The sequence below is a fragment of the Bubalus bubalis genome, chromosome 13 (genome assembly GCF_019923935.1).
Source record: "Bubalus bubalis isolate 160015118507 breed Murrah chromosome 13, NDDB_SH_1, whole genome shotgun sequence".
Lineage (NCBI taxonomy): Eukaryota > Metazoa > Chordata > Mammalia > Artiodactyla > Bovidae > Bubalus > Bubalus bubalis.
In genome coordinates, this window is record NC_059169.1 from 68,887,613 (window position 1) to 68,905,430 (window position 17,818).

The following is a 17,818-nucleotide window of genomic DNA, read 5'->3' on the forward strand; positions in this document are numbered from 1 at the left end:
TATTTTATATTAATATATAGTAGTATGTACATGTTCGGAGAAGGCGATGGCACCCCACTCCAGTACTCTTGCCTGGAAACTCCCATGGATGGAGGAACCTGGTAGGCTGCAGTCCATGGGGTCGCTAAGAGGCAGGACGACTGAGCGACTTCACTTTCACTTTTCACTTTCATGCATTGGAGAAGGAAATGGAAACCCACTCCAGTGTTCTTGCCTGGAGAATCCCAGGGACAGGGGAGCCTGGTGGGCTGCCGTCTCTGGGGTTGCACAGAGTCGGACATGACTGAGGCGACTTAGCAGCAGCAGCAGCAGCAGTGTGTATATGTTAATCCCAAACTCCTATTTTATTCTTCCTTCCAACGTCCTCCTCCCGACCCTCCCCCTGGCAACCATGAGGCTGCTTTCAAAGTCTGTGAGTCTGTTTCTGTTTTATAAATAGTTTCATTTGTATCTTTTTGGTTTTTAGATTCCATATATAAGTGGTATCATATGATATTTGTCTTTCTCTGACTTTAGTATGATGCTGCACATGGAATTATGTCATTTTTTTCTTATGGCTGAATAATATTCCATTGTATGTATGTGCCATAACTTCTTTTTTTTTCAATTGTTTATTAACTGGCCATATTACAAAAATGATCCTGGTAGATACCTTAGTTCATCCTTCTAATAAGCCTGTTGGTTTGGTCTTCCCTGTTGCCAGCATCTCCACCTTCTACAAAATGGATGGTCTTTTTCTTCATTCCACCTTGTGGAGAAGACAATTTAAAGGGCCACAGGAAGTTGTTTGCTTCTTTGAAACATTTTCCAATGGTATAGATCTCATGAATTAGATCCTCCATGCAGATGATGCCCTATTTGCAAAGAGATCGAGCAATCGATGCGTTATCTGTCAGGGCATTCGCTTCTTGTTGATTTTGCCATAACTACGCTTGTAGATCAATTCATTTACGGACTTCAGATTTGGATACCCCCATGCAATGTAGGGCTCCACAATGTTAACTGAAGCCTTGTTGAGCTTCACAAAAGTGCTACTGAAGATCTGCTGGAGGTGAAGGAGCTGTAGCACCTTTCGAACCTTCAGGCTCACAACTTTGATACCTCTGATCCTGATGACAAATGCCAATTTGGGTTCTGCAGGTACATAAAAGTTGCCAGCTTTTCATGCCATCCTAGCCATTCGAATTTCAGTTCTGTACACCTGCCTGTATTCCTTGTGGTAATGTTTAGCTTTTTCATAGATAAGCTTCCTCCTTGCCTTTCGAAGCATCTTTTGGGCAAACTTCTTAGGTGCTTGATCTTAAGCTCTGCGAAATTCTTTCACTTTTTCTTTTTTTTTTTTTTTAATTTTATTTAATCTTTCACTTTTTCTTAAAGGTTTCTGGCACAGCAGGAATCTTCTTTTTCTCTTCTGCACCCTTCATGGTTCCAGCCAGGGAAGAGGCTACCATAACTTCTTTATTCATCTGTTGATGGACATTTAGGCTGCTTCTGTGTCTTGGATATTGTAAATAGTACTGCAGTGAACATTAGGGTGTATGTATCTTTTTGAACTATGGTATTCTCTGGGTATATGCTCAAGACTGGGTTTGCTGGATCAAATGGTAGTCCTATTTCAGTTTTTTAAAGGAAACTCTATACTGTTCTATAATGGTTGTACCAACTTATTAATACATGCTCACCAACAATGTAGAAGGGTTTCCTTTTCTCCCCACTTTCTCCAGCATTTATTGTTTGTAGACATTTTGATGATGGCTATTCTGACCAGTGTCAAGTGATACCTCACTGTAGTTTTGATTTGCATTTCTCTAATAATTAGTGATGTTGAGCATCTTTTCATGTGCTCTTTGGCCATCTGTATGTCTTCTTTGGAAACATGTCTTTTTAGACCTTCTGCCCATTTTTTGTTTTTTGGTATTGAGTTGCATGTGCTCCCTCTATATTGTGAAGATTAATCTCTTGTTGGTTGCTTCATTTGCAGATATTTTTTCCCATTCTGAGGGTTGTCTTTTCATTTTGTTTATGGTTTCCTTTTCTGTGCAAGGTTTTCAAGTTTAATTAGGTCCCATTTGTTTATGTTTGTTTTTATTTTCATTATTCTAGGAGGTGGATCAAAAAAGATCTTGCTGCAATTTATGTCAAAGAGTGTTCAGCCTATGCTTTCCTCGAAGAGTTTAATAGTATCTGGCCTTACATTTAGGTCTTTAATCCATTCTGAGTTTTGTGTGTGGTATTAGGGAGCGTTCTAATTTAATTCTTTTACATAGAGCGGTCCAGTTTTTCCAGCAACACTTATTGAAGAGACTATTTTTCCTCCACTGTATAGTCTTCCCTTTTCTCATAGCTGGGGGCATGGGTTTATTTCTGCACCTTCTATCCTGTCCCATTGATCTATATTTCTGTTTTTGTGCTGGTACAAACCCACACTGGATTATCGTAGCTTTGTAATATAGGAAGTCAGGGAGCCTGATTCCTCCAGTTCCCTTTTTCTTTCTCGAGATAGCTTAGGCTATTCAGGGTCATTTGTGTTTCCATTTGTTGTTGCTGTTCAGTCGCTCAGCTGTGTCAACTCTTTGTGACCCCATGGACTGCAGCACGCCAGGCTTCCCTGTCCTTCACCATCTCCCAGAGTTTGTTCAAACAGATATCCATTGAGTTGATGATGCCATCCAACCATCTCATCCTCTGTTGCTCCCTTCTCCTCCTGCCTTCCATCTTTCCCAGCATCAGGGTCTTTTCCAATGAGTTGAAGTATTGGAGCTTCAGCTTGTGTTTCCATCCATATTGTAAATTTTTTTTTGTCCCAATTCTGAGAAAAATGCCATTGGTAATTTGATAGAATTTGCATCAGATCTTTAGATTGCTTTGGGTAGTATAGCCATTTCCACAATATTGATTCTTCCAATCCAAGAACATGGGAATCTCTCTCTCCATCTATTTGTTTCACCTTCGATTTCTTTCATAGTATCTTACAGTTCTCTGAATGCAGGTCTCTGGCCTCCTTGAAAGTGAAGTGTTAGTGGCTCAACTGTGTCTTTTCGTGACCCCATAGACTGTAGCCTGCTAGGCTCCTCTGTCCACGGGACTCTCTAGGCAAGAATACAGGGGTGGTTGCCATTTCCTTCTCCAGGGGATCTTCCTGACCCAGGGAGGTTTATTCCTAGATATTTTATTCTTTTTGTTGCAATGGTAAATGGGATTGTTTCCTTAATTTCTCTTTCTGATCTTTTGTTGTTAGTGTATAGCAATGTTAAGAGATTTCTGTGAATTAATTTTTAATCCTGCAGCTTTACTAAATTCATTGATGAGCTCTAGTCTTTTTTAGGGCTTCCCTAGAGGCTCAGATGATAAAGAAACTGCCAAAAATGTAGGAGACCCAGGTTCAATCCCTGGACTGGAAAGAACCCCTAGAGAAGGGAATGGCTACCCACTCCATTGGTAATTTGGAGTGAGTAGACTCCAATGGCTACTCCCTCCAGTATTCTTGCCTGGAGAATTCCCTGGACGGAGGAGCCTTCTGAGTGGTTTTTCTGTTGGCATCTTTAGGATTTTCTATGTATCATGCCATCTGCAAACAGTGACAGCTTTACTTCTTTACCAATATAGAGTTATTTTATTTCTTTTCTTCTCTGATTGCCATGGCTCTGATTCCAAAAACTATGCTGAATAACTGTGGTGAGAGTGAACATCTTTGTCTTGTTCCTGGTCTTAGAGAAAATGCTTTCAGGTTTTCACCTTGAGAATAGTGTTTGTTACGAGTTTGTTGTATATTCCCTGTTAGGTTCCCTCTAAGCCCACTTTCTGAACAATTTCTTAAATCATAAATGGGTGTTGAATTTTGTCAAAAGCTTTTTATGAATCTAATGAGATGATCGTGTGGTTTTCATTCTTCAATTTGTAATGCGGTGTGTCACATTAATTGATTTTGCATATATTGAGGATTTCTTTCATCCCTGGGATAAATCCCACTTGATCATGGTATATGATCCTTTTAATGTGTTGCTGGATTCTGCTTACTAGTATTTTGTTAAAGATTTTTGTGTCTATAATCATTATAATATTTGTCTGTAATTTTCTTTATGGTTGTACCTTTGTCTGGTTTTGGTATTAGGGTGATGGTGGCCTTGTAGAATGAGCTTGGGAGTATTCCTCCCTCTGCAGTTTTTTGCAAGAGTTTCAGAAAGATAGGTGTTAGCTTGTCTCTAAATGTTTGATAGGATTCACTTGTGAAGCCATCTGGTTCTGGACTTGTATTTGTTGGAAGAAATTTTTAAAACCACAGTTTCAGTACTTATGATTGGTATTCATATTTTCTACTTCTTTCTGGTGGCCCCCCTGTGCTGAGCCCTCCTTTGAGCCCCTAAAGCTCCCCTTCTGTCCCAGCTTATCTCCCTGCCTGGGATGGAGCTTCCCCAGGTGCAAGAACCTCGCCTCACCTTTAGCTCCCTGCCAAGAGTTCAGGTCCTGTCCTGCTTTCTTTCCTCCTCCTTTTCCCTTCTTTGGTTACAAGGGGGTCTCTCTTATCCTTTTAGGTGTCTGAGGTCCTCTGCTAGTGTTCAGCAGGTGGTCCATGAGAACTGTTGCAGGGAGAGATGATTCTACATCCTCCTCCTTCCTTGCCTCCTTCCTCTCTTTTCTTTTGCCCTGACTGGTTACGTGGAGGTTATCTTGGCCTTCCAGAAGTCTGAGGTCTTCTACCAGTGTTCAGTAGATGTTCTGTGTGAATCGTTCCACTCATAGATGTGTTTTTGCTGAATCTGTGGGAAGAGAGAAGCTCCATGTCCTGCTTCTCCATCATCTTGAATCCTCCCTCCAAAGTCTCATAGTTTTCAATGTACATATGTCATTGGCCTTCTTGTATAAATTTACTCCTAATTATATTATTCTTTTGATGCAATTGTCAACTGTGTTTTTTTTAATTTCTTTGTCTGATAGTTTGCTATTAGTGTGTAGAAACAACAGATTTTTAATATTTTTGTATCCTGCAACTTTACTGAAGTTTTTAGTTCAAATAGTTTTCTAGCACAGGGTTTTGGATTTTTCTTTATAAAATAGCATTTCATCTGCAAGTAGTGACAGGTTTTACTTCCTTTTCTTAAAAACACAACGTGATTATATTTTAATAAAAATTACAATATAAAACACCATAGTAAATTGATGGCAACAAAATATGGTATTTCATTGACATTGCATGACAAATGTTAATATCCTTTAGCCATAAATGAGTTCCTGGAATACTTACTTGTTTCTAATTTGGATGGCTTTTATATCTTTTTCTTGCCTAATTGCCCTGTCTAGAACTTGCAATACTACATTGAATAAAAGTGATGAAAGTTGGGATCCTTATTTTGTTTCTGATCATAGAGGTAAAGCTTTCAGCTTTTCACCATTGTGTGTGATGTTAGCTGTTGGTTTGTCATATGTGGCTTTTTTATGTTGAGATATGTTCCCTGTATACCCAATATGTTGAAATTTTTCCATAAATGTTGAATTTTGTCAAATGCTTTTTCTGCATCTATTGATTATGGTTTTATCTTTCATTTTGATGATGTGGTGAGTGAGTGAGTAAAGTCACTCAGTTGTGTCCGACTCTTTGTGACCCCCGTGGACTGTAGCCCACCAGGCTCCTCCATCTATGGGATTCTCCAGGCAAGAATACTGGAGTGGGTTGCCATTTCCTTCTCTAGAGGATCTTCCCAACCCAGGGATCAAACCCAGGTCTCCCGCATTGCAGGCAGACGCTTTAACCTCTGAGCCACCAGGATATCCCCTTGATATTGTGGTATATCACACTAATTGATTTGCAGATGTTAAACCACCCTTGTACCTCTGGAATAAATCCCACTTGAATATGTTGTACAATTATTTTAATGTATTGTTGAATTAGTTTGCTAATATTTTATTGAGGATTTTTGCATCTCTATTCATCAGGGATATTGACCTGTAATTTTCTTATGGTGTTCTTATCTAGATGATTGGTATCAGGGTAATGCTGGCCTTATAAAATGGTTTTGGAAGAGTCCCCTCCCCTCTTTTTTGGGGGAAGAGCTTGGGAAGGACTGGTATTAATTTTTTTCTTTAAATGTTTCGTAGAATTCACCAGTAAAGCCATCTGACCCTGGACTTCTTTTTGTTTGGAGATTTTTGGTTACCAATTCAATCTCCTTACTAGTAATCAGCCACAGATTTTGTCTTGTGATTCAGTCTTGGTAGATTGAATGTGCCTTGGAATATATCCATTTCTTCTAGGCTATTGAATTTGTTGGCATCTAATTGTTCTGTTTCATGAGGCTTTGTGTTTCTGTGTTATCCATTTTAACCATTCTTCTTTCATTTCTGATTTGAGTCCTGTCCTTAGTCTAGCAAAGGTTTGTCAATTTTGTTATCTTTTCAATGAACTGGCTCTTAGATTTACTGATCTTTTCTATTTTTGTCTTTTCATTTATATCCACTGTGATCTTTATCTCCTTCCTTCCATTAAATTTGAGCTTCTTTGTTCTTTTACTAATTACTTGAGGTATAAAGATAGGGGTTTTTTGTGTGTGTTTTTTTAAGATCTTTTTTGTTAGGACTTCTTTTGCTATATCCCATAAGTCTGACATGCTGTATTTCCATTTTTATTTATATTAAGGTATTTATTTCTCTTTTGCTTGTTTGACCCATTGCTTGTTCAGCAGCATGTAGCTTAGTCTTCACATACTTGTAAATTTTCTGGTTTTCTTATAATTAATTTCTAGGTTCATAATATTGTGGATGGAAAAGATACATTTTAAATCATCTTAAATTTACATAGACCTTTTTTTTTTTGACCTAACATATGATCTATCTTGGAGAATAATTCCATGTGTGCTTGAGAGGAATGTGTATTCTGTTTTCTGTCTGATCTATCCATTGATGAATGTGGAGTATTAAAGTCCCCTATTATTTGCTTTATATATTTAGGTGCTCCTATGTTGGGTTGTGGGCTTCTCTGGTGGCTCAGTGGTAAAGATCCAGCCTGCCAACATAGGAGATGCAAGTTCGATCCCTGGATCATGAAGATCCCCTGGAGAAGGAAATGGCTACCCACTCCAGTATTCTTGCCTGGGAAATCCCATGGACAGAGGAGCCTGGTGGGCTACAGTCCATGGGGTCACAGTCAGACATGACTTAGTGACTAAACAAACAAAGTTGGGTTGCATAGCTCGTCTCAAATGTTATATCCTTTTGTTGGATTAACCCCTTTATCATTATAAAATAACCTTGTCTCTAGTCTTTTACCATTCCTTCACTTTCAATCTGTATGTATCCTTACATTTGAAGTAAGTATCTTATAGGCAACATATAGATGTATCTTGTCTTTTTATATCTATTCAGCTACTCTTTTGATTGGAGAATTCAGTCCGTTTATTAATAGGTATGTCTTATTATCATTCTGTTCATTGTTTTCTGGCTGTTTTGTAATTCCTCTTGCTCCTCTCTGAAATTTGATGATATCTTGCATTAGCATGCTTAGATTTTCTTCTCTTTATATTTTGTGTGTGTGTGTGTATTTTTTTTTAATGGGTTTTTGCTTTAAGCTACCATGAGGCTTACAAAAAACAACTTATAAGTCTGTTTTAAATTGATAAGTTTGAAAGCATTCTAAAGTTCTTGTTGTCCAGTTGCTTCAGTTGTGTCTGACTGCGTTACCCGATGGACTGCAGCCTGCCAGGCCCCTCTGTCCATGGGATTCTCCAGGCAAGAATACTAGAATGGGTTGCTGTGCCCTCCTCCAGGGGATCTTCCCAACCCAGGGATTGAACCTGTGTCTCTTACATCTCCCGCATTGGCAGGCAGGTTCTCTACCACTAGCGCCTTGCTAAACCCCTCTAGTGTATTTTTCTCTGCAGTTATTATATTTTTCAGCTCTGTGACTTTTATTGCTACTTTCTTATATTTTCTTTCCTTTGTTGCAGGTCTCACTTTGTGCATCCTGTGTTCTCCTGAACTCATGAGCATCTTTATGACCACTGTTTTGAACTCATCATGAGGTAAATAACTTATCTCTGTATCATTAAGGTCTTTTTCTGAGATTTTTATCTTCTTCCATTTGGAGCATATTCTTCTGTTTATTTTCTTTGACTTTCTGTGTTGGTGTGTGTATGCACTAGAGAAAACAGCCACTGCTTCCTAGTCTGAAGTAGCAACCTCAAGTAAAAGAAAAATTATTGTCCAGCCCTGCCCTAGTTGGTTGTGTTTGTTTAAGGAGCCTATTTTATTCTTAGTGGTTCCCAGAAGGGAGGGTGTTCCTAGACCTGTCAGTGTCCCAGAGGGGAGAATCTGTCTGCTCCCTCTGTACTGAGCCTTGGGGTGATAGCTGGTTAAGTCCTTATTGACCAGGGGATTTTTGCAGAAACTAATTCTGTTACTTGACTAACACTTCGGGGGTTATTACATTCACTAGCTACACCTGACATACCTGTAAATTCTTCTAATTTTTGTGAACTGTAGTCTTCAACGCACTCTTCTGTAGAAGCAAAGGAGTATTCGCCAGCATGGTGAGTTTCACTTTCACTTTCCATATCAGTATCAGTCACTAAGGTTTTTTGTTCCTTGGACAACTAGAGAAAGTATCTGCATGAAACTCCCTGATAAATTCATGTTTATAATATACACATGGTTGGAACAAAGGCCTAACAGAGCAAAATGTGAATAATAACAGCAGTCATAAGTTGTAAATGAACTGGACCCTTGATCAGTTTTAAGCTCCAGCAACTTTACATGCTGACATTAATTGTATCACCCTCTGAAAATGTATTGCTATATCTCCATTTGATAATGTTTGGGTAACAAAAGACATATTAATGTATGTCAATAATGTGTTAGGAACTATTTCTTTGCTACTGTCCCATTGAACCTGTGAACATAAGCCTCACTGACCACAAGAGCCAGGCTATCAAAGGATGTGTCCTCAGGGTGGCAGCCACAAATGCTGGGTCACCAGATATTTATAAGAGCTCCTTTCTCAGAGACTATGGTGAATTGGAGCTGGGAAGACAGAAAGCATGAAGATGACAGTTACCAGCTTCCCTGGTCTTTGCAGAGGACTGCAGTCATCCTCTATGTGTGTGAGAGAGAAGCCTGGCTCACAGGCCACAGCTATGAAGGTAAGTTAAGAGGCTTCCTGTACAGGAGGACTGGGGCTTTTGATTCTCTTGCTTCTCTGCTGTTCCCTGGGGTTAGATAGTTAAAATGTCTTGACTTGTTACAGTCCTGTGGGACCTGTGAGTGTAAGCTCTGCTGTCCAACAGAGCCAGGCAGCCAAGGGATTCCTCTGGATGGCAACTGCAAAAAGCAGGGCATAAGATGACCGCTCAAGCTCTTTCTAGGAGATACCAGTGACTTGGAGTGAGGGACAGTGTAAAGATAGCACCTTCCTACGTCTGTTTTGGAGAGTAAGCCCCTGCACATGTGTTAAATTAGATGCCTGCCTCTTGGGCTGAAGCTTTAAGATAAACAAATTGACCTGTTTCACAGAAAGCCTTGGTATGTTTTAGTTGGCTGCCTCTGCTCTAGGCCCTAGAATGGGTGATTCTGCCTAAGCCCTTTAAGAATTCTATCACCTTCTGAATTTCTTGCACACAAGCCCCAGTGGCTTTCAAAGCTAGAGGTTCTCAGAGTTAGAGAGAACTTGTTTCTCAGGTGGGAGCCAGGAGAAGGAAATGGCAACCCACTTCAGTACTCTTGGCTGGAGAATCCCATGGACGAAGGAGCCTGGTGGGCTACAGTCCATAGGGTCGCAAAGAGTCAGACATGACTGAGCGACTTCACTTTCAGGTGGGAGCCTTAAAAGCTGGGCTTCAAACCCTTTGCTCCTTGGGGACAGGCTGGGAGTTATAAGAGCCCTTCTGATTGTGGGTCCTGGGGATACTGTGTCTCAGTCTCTCCTGCCTACTTTGCAGGAGTTGCTCTGCTAGTTTTAGAAGAAGTTGTTCCATCTGTAGCTAGAGGTTTGCTGTGTCCATGGTGGGAGGTGAGCTGAGGCTCCTCCTGTGTCACCATCTTGAACCAAAACCCTGGGCTGTCTTTTCTGAATGGTTAGTAGAAAGAGAGGGGGAGGATTCAGGCAAGATTCACTCTCAAAGTAATCTGTGTAGGTTAGTCGCTAAGTCATGTCCAACTCTTGTAACCCCATGGACTGTAGCCCTCCAGGCTCCTCTGTCCATGGGATTGCCCAAACAAGAATACTGGAGTGTTTTGCCATTTCCTTCTCCAGGGGATCTTCCTGACCTAGGGATTGAACCCGGGACTCTGGCATTGCAGGCAGACTCTTTACCAACTCAGCCACCAGGGAAGCCTAATCTGTGTCCATTTTGTCAAATCAGCGACATTTCTAGGTTGAAAGTTTGAAAATTTTCAGAGATTCTAGGCCATACAGGATGGTGGTTTAACCAAGTCTTTGCTGGACAGTTACTTGTCTGTTTTTATCCTCTTTGTTATTATGGAATTGTAAGGTTTTCAAACTGTCAGGGCTACATACTAATTCTTTTCTTTATGAAACGAAAGACAGGATAATGTATACCATTTTGCCGAACTGGCAAAATGGCAGCAAAGTGACTATCCACCTGAACAGGCTTCCTGCCAATGGTTACATAGCCTCCCCGGCTTCACCCCACACACCTCTCCAAATACAAACCTGACCATGTTTCTTGGCAGAAGAGACTCACTGGCAAGTACTACAAGAACTTGTCTACTCCATCGAGCCCTGGGACTTCCTAGAATTGCACTCTGTATGCTCTAGTCACTTGGAACTGCCATCATTCCCAAACAAGCCATGCTACTCCTGACGCCTGTCTGCCTAGAGAACATCTGCCCATCTTCAGAGACCAAGCCTAAGGGGATGCTGTGAAGCCTTATCCGACCGCTTCCCTTCTTTTGTGAACAAAATGCACTCATTTCTCTTGGCCACATAAGTAGGAGTGGAATTGCTGGGGCACAAGGTGAGCAACTGTTCGTTTCAGCAGGCACTTCCAAACAAATCTACATCAAACCGATTGAACCAATGCATAGTTCTGCCAGGAGTTTATAAGTATTCCAACTGCTTTATATCCTCGCCAATCTTTATGGTTAGCATTCTTTTTCATTTCAGTCATTTCGGTAGGTAACGGTGTTTCATCATGCTATTAACTGGCATCTTCCAGATGACTAATAATATTATCTTTTTATGTTTATTGGCCATTTGAATATCCTCTTTAGTGAAGTGCCTGCTCTGTGTATACAGTATGTTCTAGATTCAATTCTTTTTCTTGGATGTATGCATTCTAAATATCATTATCCAGTCTGTGGCTTGTCATCTTATTCTCTTTTTGGTGTCTCTTGATGGGCAGGAATTCTTTTAAGACTAGTAATAACTTTATAAAAAAAAATAAGATAAACATTTGCTATTCCACCCAGCAGCCATTCTGAATCGGAGGGTGAAAGACACAATGAAAAGAGGATTGGATCTCTGAGGACTGTAGGCTGCCAAAAATAGGAGAGAGAAGTAAGCATCCATCATTAAGCTTCCATTTTTTTAAGCATCTTTTTCATTTGAACCTGAGCTTACAAATCACCACAACAAACAAACATTTTGCATAGAAGTACATTTACATATTTAAAGGAACTAGGTTTAATTTTTTACTTAGTGCAGTAAGGCATTTAGGAGCTGGGTTGATTGACCTTTAACACCTATCCTTTATAGAAGTATTTTTTTAAAAAAATATTAATACATTCATATTCAAATTACTACTGAATAAATATAAGAAAATCAGAGATACCAAAGGAACATTTCATGCAAAGATGGGCTCGATAAAGGACAGAAATGGTATGGACCTAACAGAAGCAAAAGATATTAAGAAGAGGTGGCAAGAATACACAGAAGAACTGTACAAAAAAGATCTTCACGACCCAGATAATCATGATGGTGTGATCACTCACCTAGAGCCAGACATCCTGGAATGTGAAGTCAAGTGGGCCTTAGAAAGCATCACTACGAACAAAGCTAGTGGAGGTGATAGAATTCCAGTTGAGCTATTCCAAATCCTGAAAGATAATGCTGTGAAAGTGCTGCACTCAACATGCCAGCAAATTTGGAAAACTCAGCAGTGGCCACAGGACTGGAAAAGGTCAGTTTTCATTCCAATCCCAAAGAAAGGTAATGCCAAAGAATGCTCAAACTACCACACAATTGCACTCATCTCACATGCTAGCAAAGTAATGCTTAAAATTCTCCAAGCTAGGCTTCAGCAATACGTGAACCATGAACTTCCTGATGTTCAAGCTGGTTTTAGAGGAACCAGAGATCAAATTGCCAACATCCGCTGGATCATGGAAAAAGCAAGAGAGTTCCAGAAAAACATCTATTTCTGCTCTATTGACTATGCCAAAGCCTTTGACTGTGTGGATCACAATAAACTATGGAAAATTCTGAAAGAGATGGGAATACCAGACCACCTGACCTGCCTCTTGAGAAATTTGTATGCAGGTCAGGAAGCAACAGTTAGAACTGGACATGGAACAACAGACTGGTTCCAAATAGGAAAAGGAGTATGTCAGGGCTGTATATTGTCACCCTGCTTATTTAACTTCTATGCAGAGTACATCATGAGAAACGCTGGACTGGAAGAAACACAAGCTGGAATCAAGATTGCCAGGAGAAATATCAATAACCTCAGATATGCAGATGACACCACCCTTATGGCAGAAAGTGAAGAAGAACTCAAAAGCCTCTTGATGGAAAGTGAAAAAGTTGGCTTAAAGTTCAACATTCAGAAAACGAAGATCATGGCATCTGGTCCCACCACTTCATGGGAAATAGGTGGAGAAACAGTGTCAGACTTTATTTTTCTGGGCTCCAAAATCACTGCAGATGGTGACTGCAGCCATGAAATGAAACGACGCTTACTCCTTGGAAGGAACGTTATGACCAACCTAGATAGCATATTCAAAAGCAGAGACATTACTTGGCCAACAAAGGTCCGTCTAGTCAAGGCTATGGTTTTTCCTGTGGTCACGTATGGATGTGAGAGTTGGACTGTGAAGAAGGCTGAGTGCCGAAGAATTGATGCTTTTGAACTGTGGTGTTGGAGAAGACTCTTGAGGGTGCCTTGGACTGCAAGGCGATCCAACCAGTCCATTCTAAAGGAGATCAGCCCTGGGATTTCTTTGGAAGGAATGATGCTAAAGCTGAAACTCCAGTACTCTGGCCACCTCATGCAAAGAGTTGACTCATTGGAAAAGACTCCGATGCTGGGAGGGATTGGGGGCAGGAGGAGAAGGGGATGGCAGAGAATGAGATGGATGGATGGCATCACTGACTCAATGGACATGAGTCTGAGTGAACTCCGGGAGTTGGTGATGGACAGGGAGGCCTGGCGTGCTGCGATTGATGGGGTCGCAAAGAGTCGGACACGACTGAGCAACTGATCTGATCTGACATATATAAGATATGTATTTTCATCTCACACGTTTTCTTGGTGTTCAGTCCCTCTATTTAGTATCTTCTGTAATGCTTACCACACTTTCCCAAGATCTGATAATATTACACAAAGGTGGTCCCTGAGGCAGCCCCTCAGATATTTCTTGACTTAAAATTTTTTCATCATTAGATACTGCTACCACTATTCAATAATACTACAGTCCTCATTTTTCCCCATCAAAACCAAATATAACTGTTTGTATTTATGATTCATAATATTTGTATGTATAAAAGCACCTTAAAGTTCCCTTGATCATAAGCGGTAAGCATTACAGAAATACTCCTTGCCACAGTTTAATGAGGAGATCCTAAAAGTAGCCGAAATGATCAACAACTTAAGAATCCCAATTTTGAAATTAGAATGAAAAAGTGAAGAATACAGACACAAACTATGTGGGACATGATCAAAAGAATATCTTCACTTTGGAGTCTTAGAACAGAGAAGGGATAAAGGGACCGAAATCTTATTCAGAGAAATATTGGCTGAAAAAGTCCCAAATCTGAGGGACAAGATAGCCATCTAGGTAAGGGAAGCTCAGAGATAACACCCAAAGAGATCCTCACTAAGACACATTATCATCAAGCTCTTAAAAGTCAGGACAGTGAAAGCAGCGGTAGAAAATCGCAACCAGGGAATTCTGATAGAACTGTAAAGCTTTCAGCAGAAACCTTGTAGGCCTAGAGACAGTGGGATGATGTATTCAAAGCACTTAAGCAAACCAAATCTGTCACCCAGAAATGAAGGCGAGATAAAGACCAAACCAAAGCATGAGGGAATTTAATCACCATTAGACCTGCTTCCCAGGTGGCTCACAGGTGAAAAATCTGCCTGCCAATGCAGGAGACATAAGAGACGTGGGTTTGATCCCTGGGTCAGGAAGACCCCCTGGAGGAAGAAATGGCAACCCACGTGAGTGTTCTTACCTGGGAAATCCCTTGGACAGAGGAGCCTGGCGGGCTACAGTCCAGGGGGTTGCAAAGAGTCGGACACAACTGATTATCTGAGAACACAGACCTGCCCTACAAGAAATGCTGAAGAAAGTTCTTCAAACTGAAACAAATTAACATGAAAACATACTGAAATATAATACTGGTAAAGGTGAATACATATAGTAATATTCAAAATACTCAATACTTCAGCAGTGGTGTATAAATCACTTTGATAGCTAGCATATAGGTTAAAGACAACAGTATTGAATGAAAGTAACCATAGCTGAAACATTATGTTAATATAACTTTTATAAATATAACAATACAGATGTTTAATATATGGGGCTTCCCAGGTGGTGCCAGTGGTAAAGAACCTGCCTACTAATGCAGGAGATGTGAGAGACACAAGTTCGATTCCTGGGTCAGGAAGATCCCCTGGAGAAGGGAATGGCAACCCATCCAATATTATGTTAATGTAACATTTATAAATATAAGTTGGGACATCAACATAATCTGAGGGGGCAGGTAAATGGGTGGATCTTTCTTAAGTAATGGAAGGTGTCATAATCATCTATTTTTAGCTGAAAACTATAAAATGTAGTATGAAAGTCTCATGGAGAAGGCAATGGCCACCCACTCCAGTATTCTTGCCTGGAAAATCCCATGGATGGAGGAGCCTGGTGGGCTACAGTCCATGGGGTCGCAAGGAGTCAGACACGACTGAGTGACTTCCCTTTCACTTTTCACTTTCATGCATTGGAGAAGGAAATGGCAACCCACTCCAGTGTTCTTGCCTGGAGAATCCCAGGGACGGCGGAGCCTGGTGGGCTGCCGTCTATGGGGTCGCACAGAGTCGGGCACGACTGAAGTGACTTAGCAGCAGCAGCAGCATGTAACCATAGACCAAAACCAGATAATAGATACTAAATGATAAGAAGTAAAGAATCAAAGCAAACTATCTTTTTGCAGTAATCAAATTCACAAAGAAAGACAGCAAAAGGAACCAAGGAATGATAAAACAATCAAATTAACATTGGTGATAGTAAATCTTTAGCTATCAATAATTAATGTAAATGGGCTAAAAATTGGTTAAATGGATTAAAAATAAGACCCATCTGTATCTGTCTACAAGAATTTCACTTAAGCAGTATAGATACTCACAAGCAGAATGTGAAGGGATTAGAAAAGACATTTGAAGCAAATAGAAACCTAAAGAAAGCAGAGGTGGTTGTATTTATATCAGACAAAATAGATATTAAGTCAAAAACTTAACAGGAGACAAGGTCATTATATAATGATGAAGGTGCAATTTATTAGATACATAAACTGTAAAGATATGCACACCCAATATTAGAGTGTCTGAAATATTAAACAATTATTTTAAAATATTATTAAAAGATCTGAAGGGAAAAACAGACAACAATACACCACTTTAAACAGTGGGTAGACTATCCAGGTAGAAAGTCAAGAAGGAAATAATGGACATAAATGATGCTCTACAACACATGGACCTACAGACATATACAGAATAGACTATCCAATAGCAGCAGAACACACTTCTTGCACACAAAACATTCTCCAGAATAAATCACAATGTCTTAGCAAATTTAAGAAGGTCAAAATTATACCAAGTATCTTTCCCAACCACAATGGTATAAAACTAGAAATTAATACCAGGAGGAGAGCTGAAATGTTCCCAAGTATAATGAAAAACAAATGGATCAAAGAAGCAATCAAAAGTAAAATAAAAAATAGCCTAAAACAAATGAAAATAATAGCACAACATATAAAAACCCATGGGATGCTGCAAAGGCAGTTCTAAGAGGGAAGTTTATAGTGATAAACATCTCAAAGAATTAGAAAGAGAAGAAGAAACTAAGCCCAAATTTAGCAGAAAGGCAATAACAAAGATCAGAGCAGTAATAAATGAAATAGAGATTGATAAGCTAATAGAAGAGATTTACTGAATAATAAATTCATTAAGTTGTAGGATACAAAATCAATATACAAAAACCTATTGCATTTCTGTATAGTAATAATGAACTATCACAAAGAAAAGTTAAAACCATCCAACTTAAAATTGTATCCAAGTACTGAGGAATAAATTTAACCAAGGTGATCAAAGACCTGTACACTGAAAACTATAAGACACGGAGGAAAAAATTAAGACACAAATAAGTGGAAATATATTCTGGGCCCTAGATTGGAAGAATATTGTGAGAATGTCCATGTTACCCAAAGCCATCTACAGATTCAATGCAATCCCTATCAAAATTCCAATGACATTTATCACAGAAATAGAACAATCCTAAAATTTGTTGTGGAACCACAAAAGACCTTGAATATCCAAAGCAATCCTGAATATCCAAAGGAATCTTGAGAAATAAGAACACAGAAGCATTAAACCTCCTGATTTCAAACTATATTACAGAATAGTAATGGTAATCAACTGTGGTGTTGGAGAAGACTCTTGAGAGTCTTCTTGGACTGCAAGATCAAACCTGTCCATCCTAAAGGAAATCAGTCCTGAATATTCATTGGAAGGACGGATGCTGAAGCTCCAATACTTTGGCCACCTGTTGCAAAGAGCTGATTGATTAGAAAAGACCCTGATGCTGGGAAGGATTGAAGGCAGGAGGAGAAGGGGACAACAGAGGATGAGATGGTTGGATGGCATCATCAACTCGAAGGGCATGAGTTTGAGTAAACTCCGGGAGTTGGGGAAGGACAGGGAAACCTGGCATACTGCAGTCCATGGGGTTGCAAAGAGTCGGACACGACTGAGTAACTGAACGGCAATCATAATAGTATGCTATTGGCATAAAAACAGACACATCAATCGTTGCAACAGAATAGAGAGCCCAGAAATAAACCCATGCATATATGGTTAATTTATGACAAAAGGACCCAAGTATATACAATGGGAAAAGATAGTCTCTTCAGTAATAGATGTCAGGAAACTGGATAGCCACTTGCAAAAGAATGAAATTAAACCATTCACTCCATACACAAAATGAACTCAAAATGGATTAAAGACCTGAATATAAAACTTGAAACCATAAAACTCCTAGAAAAAAACAGTAAGCTCTTGAGATTGATCTTGATGATGATGACTTGAATTTGACACCAAAAGCAAAGGCAACAAAAGCAAAAATCAAAAAGTGAGAAGAGAATACATCAAACTAAAATCTTCTGCACAGCAAAAGAAACCACCAACAAAGTGAAAATGCAATCTACCAAATGGGAGAAAATATTTGAAAATCATATATCTGATAAAGGGTTAATTATCCAAAATATAAAAAGAACTCATACACTCAATAGCAAAAAAAGAAAAAAAGACCAATTAAGTAGAAGTCAAAGGATCTGAATAGACATTTTTCTAAAGAAGACATATTGATGGCCAACAGGTAC

The 17,818-nt window shown here is 39.6% G+C and overlaps 1 protein-coding gene and 1 pseudogene across 1 annotated transcript in view; both read right to left on the reverse strand.

The window, feature by feature from the left end:
- Positions 1-17,818, reverse strand: part of FAM124A (family with sequence similarity 124 member A) — an 83,990-nt gene that overhangs the window by 20,127 nt on the left and 46,045 nt on the right. The gene's annotated exons all lie outside the window — the stretch shown is intronic.
- LOC102410757 lies at positions 299-1,797 on the reverse strand (annotated as a pseudogene).